Source organism: Mirounga leonina, unplaced genomic scaffold, assembly GCF_011800145.1.
Source record: "Mirounga leonina isolate KUSES-001 unplaced genomic scaffold, KU_Mleo_1.0 Mir_224, whole genome shotgun sequence".
Lineage (NCBI taxonomy): Eukaryota > Metazoa > Chordata > Mammalia > Carnivora > Phocidae > Mirounga > Mirounga leonina.
The window spans coordinates 3,961,505-3,967,475 of record NW_023270615.1 but is presented as its reverse complement, the minus strand read 5'-3'; positions in this window follow the sequence as shown (position 1 = coordinate 3,967,475).

Sequence of the window (5,971 nt, the reverse complement as noted above, 5' to 3'; positions counted from 1 at the left end):
AAAATACTTGCAGGGAGAAATTGGAATACCACTTGATGGCATATATTTAGAGGTATTTTGGTGTATTTCATAGACTATGATATTAATAAAAATATCATTTACTGCTAATTCGTATTAAGAAACTACTATGTGAGGTAACATGCTAAATCCCTTTTTATAAATGATTTAATCATTGCAATAGACTTATGAAGTAGACCCTAGAATTATACCCATTTTACAGATAAAGGTATAGACAGAAAAAGTCTGAGGGATTTACCCAAGATAACAGAAGCAGTAAATTTGGTGTTTGAACCTAGGCGGTGTGATTTCAGAATCCACAGTATTAAGATCATGCAATATACCTTCATTATAGATTTTTTGACATTTTGTGATTTCCATGTAGAGTCAGGCTATGCCATGGGTCATTATGAGACTGTGAAATTTCCTCTGTGAAAATCATTTGACTTTGATAGCTTATGACCAAAAAGATATACCTCTATACATTGTCAATACAGTATTATCTGTAATACATCCCCAAATTGGAAATGGCTTAGATTGTCCACAATAGAGTAATGGTTATGTATGTTGTATATATACTGTGTGTGTGTGTGTGTAATATATCCACATGATAGACTTTTTTGTAGCCATGGAAAGATATATTTAAAAAAAAATGGGGAAATAAAATATACTTGAAATATGGAAGTAAGAAATTAAAATAACTAAAATGTTAAATTAGGATACAATTACAGGTGTATGTGTATATGTATGAATATGTATGTGTGTGTGTAAGATACATAGATAATTTGATATATATTGGATATCTATCTATATCTGTATCTTTGTATCGATCAAGAGAAGAAGAGAGAGAGAAGAAGGGATTAAAACATATTAGTAGTGTTTTAGGATGGGAGGGGGTTATGGAATACTTTTATTTATTTTACTGTTTTCTACAATAAACTTATACTGATCCAATCAGAGAAAGGACTTTTTATTTGTGAGGATGTCTACCACTACCCTTGAGGTATTTGAAATTTTGGTTGAAGAGTGTGTCATAAATATAAGAGAATCATGCATTTTTACAAACCATACTTGTATTCCAATGCTACTGATATTCCATTTTATTTTTATGTTGGGAAGAAGAGTCAAAGAAATCTCTACATTTAAATGCTGGGGTCAGCATTTCTAGTCTTGCCTTTATCTTGGCCCATTTCTAAATGATCTTAACAGAAAAGAATGGTGTACTTTCACCCATGTCACCTCTCTTCAAGCTCCTGAAAGTCTTTTCTTCATTGATATTTATCTGACATAGCAAGCAAAATGATCATTTAGTCCATAATGGCAGGAGGATACATTAGAATAAAAGATGATTAGAGGCTGCAAACTATTCTGTACTAATTAGCGTGCTACAGTGCAGTGTTACCCAGCTTCCTTCAATTTTGCATGGAGTCATACTTCCTTCATGCCTACTGCATCCTTAGAATGGTCTTCTTTAAATTATGCAGTGAAGAAATTAAATAATTAAAGCTGCAGACAAGAAGTGTTAAAGACTTTACACAGAAGAGGAGGGAAGAGTACAAAGAAAGAACTTCACGTTCTTAGAGAAAACACTTGAAACTTCCAATGCATTTGCTCTTTTTTTTTTTTTAAAGATTTTATTTGAGAGAGAGAGACACAGCGAGAGAGGGAACACAAGCAGGGGGAGTGGGAGAAGGAGAAGTAGGCCTCCTGCCGAGCAGGGAGCCCGATGCGGGGCGATCCCAGGACCCTGGGACCATGACCTGAGCCAAAGGCAGACGCTTAATGACTGAGCCACCCAGGTGCCCCTGCATTTGCTCTTTAAGGAGAAAACCCACATGAATGAGACCCGAAGGGATAGGGGAAATGGCTGTTTTTTGGTTGGCAGGAAACTGGTGATTTTTGTTGATTGTCTCGTTTGAGTAAGGCCTCTGGTATTATTGATTAGATTGCAGAGTTTTGAGTAAAGTTTAAATTACTTTATAGACCCATCAAGCATCCTTCAGAAGGCTGGAACTCATTGGAAATATGTCCTTGTTCTCTGGTTACTGTAGAAGCCAAAACCTGCATTTGGGGGGTATTGCTGGCAGACTGGCAACCTTTATGGGCAAGGTTCATGGTATTCCATTTTCCTACCCAAGCCTGATTTTCTCCATATGTTGAGGACTAGGAGATTACTTTTAATGGATTTTAAATGTCTCAGAGAACAGACCCATTTTCCCCTAATCCGATAAAGAGTCTAGATCTTCATACTTTGCTCAGAAATTGACTTTTATACTTAAGGGAAGACACAAAGTCATAAAGATTCTCATTGGTTGAAGAGGGATTATTTGGTATTTTTCAACTTGAAGAGGTGGAAAACTTTGGTCAAAGGTATAAAAAAATTCTCAAGATCCCCAATAAATGGCACTGAGAAGTGTACCAATTGCCAGAATCCTATGTTACTTTTATTTTATTCAAATTCAACCCCCAAACGGTCTTTTAAAATTTATCTCAAGCTCCATTTTCTCCATGAAATTGCCTAGATCACTCGACAGGCATCTTCCTCATTCCCTCAACCCCTCTGAGTGTCAGCACTTAGCATTGACAATCAAGCAAATTAAATAACAATTCAAGAGTTTCACCAAATGGCTTAAAACTTTGTGAAATTGTGACTTCTATATTAGTCATTGATCATAGCACCTAACCCAGTGTTAAAAAAAACAAAATTCTACTGAGTAAATTTATAGACCTTATTGGCTTTATTCATCAATTTATGAATTGGGCAGCATCCACCCTAGCAGATAGAAAAAAAGCTCTGAGGAGCTGGACAAAATGAGAGACTTTTATAGGCAAAAGGGAGCAGGAACAAGGAAGTTGTAAGAGACAAAAAGTGGTTGGTTATTGTAAGGTCACTTTCCTTTAGGGCATGGCAGGGGCTTATCAGGCAGATGACCTAACTAATGCTGATCGGGTGATTCCTGATTGGTTTAAGATTTCATTTCTGGGAGACCTGAAACTGCAATTGAGTTAAGTCTCAGTTTGTTGATGTGGGGCTTAGCATAAGCAACTTCATTTTGGACCTGTTGTCTTGTCTTTAACACCAGTGTTGACTGACTGATGGATGGACAGAAGTATGGATGGATGAATGGATAGATGACTGAATGGATGGATGGACAGATGGAAGCATCAATATTGTTAGGGCAATAGATTTGGGGAATGCTATCAGAGCTGAGGTAAGAACTAACTTATTCACCATATTTATTGGGCCACTTCATTTGTTTAAATTACATGCCTGGTTCCTGTAGAGTTTGAGGCTACAAACCATTCTTGAATTTTTGGAGTATGGGAGACCGAATGGATGTTAATTCATCCTAAGGAAAAAAATCTAAAACACACACAGCCTTTATTCATGAAGATATTCTCTGCAGTATTATTTACAACAAGGAAAAATTGGAAACAATTTAAATGTCTTACAAAAGAGTTTAGTTAATTATGATGCATCAACCCAATGGAGTATTGTCATTAAAATGCTAATAACAAAGACCATAGAGATATATTTATAACAATAAATTATGTGAAAAATGCAGAATGTTAAAGTGGGTATGTATTATGCTTATAATTTAACAAAGATACGGTTTTCAGACCAATACGAGGAGGGAGTACATAAATATGAAAATAGATATGTTTCAGCAATGGAAACATTGCTCTATTTTTCTTATTTCCAAACCACTCTAAATGTTTTTCTCTTGTTATTATTTATGAAGATCACAGTGATGGCAAGTAACATGTGATGAATAGACAAATTGGTAGGAAACTTGGAAAAAGGGGAGATATGTGAAGAAGATCGGGATAATGTGGGGTGAAGAAATGAAATTTGCCATACGGGAAAGAAGGAGATTCAGTTCATGCTGCATCACCCATGATGAATTTCACTTGTGGTATCGGACACATATCCCGTTACTTTTGCTTGCATCTTTTTCTGTGGTTCTCAAAGTTCTACTAATAATTATGTGTGTTGGCTGTGTGTGTGTGGTAGGAGAACACGATGTTTGAAATCGCTTTATTAAGGTATAATTGATATAAGGAGAGGGAGAGTCCAATTCTACAAATTCACCTTTGGCCATCGAGTGATAGATAATTGAACCACTTATAAGACAAGCATGTAACTGGGATCCTTACAAGGATCCTTTACAAGCGTGTCACTTATCATGAACTCCAATAAGACTTCACAATTGCTTCTGATAAAAGTAATGACATTTCATCATCATGAGCACATTGCAGTAACTCACATCTGTAGTTTGTAGGATATGGATAATTAGCAAGTGAAAAGAAGATCTCTGAATTCAATTGGGAAAGGAGTAAAGCCTTTGTAGACACAACCAATCGCACGTATGCGTTCTTCCTAGAAACTTATGGGGCAGTGTTGATTTGGATCTGCATCTGGGGACGGAACTCAGAAATGACTGGACTTTGAGGTGAGGAGAGATGAGAGGAGTCAGGAGAGGTCCCTGCAGCTTGATGACAGACTCAGGAAGCCCTGAAGGAAGGCCCTTGGCTTTGAATTTTCTAGTCTCTCTTCCGCAATCAGTAACACGAGAATTTTCCACAGCCAGTGACTGATAAATGCACAGGGACAGAAGTATATATTTTGGAAGGCTTACCTTTGTAGAGACTTTGCTCTAACTCTGGGAGGGTGGGCTTGGCAGAAATACAGGATTCGGAACACCTGGATTCAGACCACGTGCTCTCACTGACTAGCTGGGTGCAGCTGGGGAGATCATTTCAACACCACGGCGTTAAGGTAATGACATCACTTGGCATGTCACTGTGAGAAGTAAGTATGATAATAACTGGAAGGAACTTCGGGAAGGCTATACAAAGGCTGTATCAATAATGCCCTCTCAATAATGGTCACCAAGATCACCTTCTGGGGCACAATTCACCCAACTGATGTGATGAGATTACTTTACCCTTACGACACAGATTTGCCAATTTCCTCGTTTCCTTTGATCCAGATGTTTTCAGGGAATTATACTTTGAATCTGGAGAAAGGAAAAGGCCTGTTCCTGTCTAGACTCCATTTGGCAGAGAGTTTATCATTAAACACACAGAGGGCATGACTAACAGGAAAATTGCGGCTCTTCAGGCCCAGTGTAAGTAAAGGGCTATTGGATAATAGAATATTGATTAGATTATTTGCTTCGGAGTCATTACTTTCCACACATAACTGAACCACTTCTGAAACTTCACATCTCTCAAATCACGGGCCTCCTTCGGCTAAACTCAGAGCTCCCCCCACAACACACATATTTGGGTAGAAAAAGTGTCTTCCCAAGTATCCTCATTAAATGCGAAATGATCCAATTCTTTCATTTAGCCCATGCTTTGGCCTTGAATGTTTCACTGACCTCTGGGTGGTCAGCTTTTTAGTTCTAACTTTCCTTCGCCATCTAGCACCCAGCATCTGGCTCTCTTGTGCCTAGATGTCTTAACTTCCATCATCCCTTAAGATTTTTTTCCTAACAATGCTTAGCCCAGTTTGATAGAACGCCACTAAGTTTTGCATTGCTGGCATTTTCTGCAAAATTCTTTTCATTTTTCATTTCGCTGCCAAAATGTCAACATGCAAATATCCTATGAATTTGCCAAGTTGTATCTGTATGGACACACACACACACACACACAAATATATGACAAAGACTAGAATAAGAAATGATTAATGGTACCAAATATATTGCCTGTTCTTCCTGCACGGGATTCAGTCCATGCTCACCCTTCACAGTCCAATTTGCTACCAGATCTCAAACCAATGCTCTGATTATTTTCTTAAATAAATAAGTAGCAGTACAACAGTATAGAGAAAGACATTTTCCTTACCCAAACTCTAACTCTGATGCATAGTATTTTCATAAACTTGGTATCATCGTCACTCACAGAAGGCAATATTTAGCATTTACATGGCGAATTTATATTATAGTCTTATTGAGTACATCTC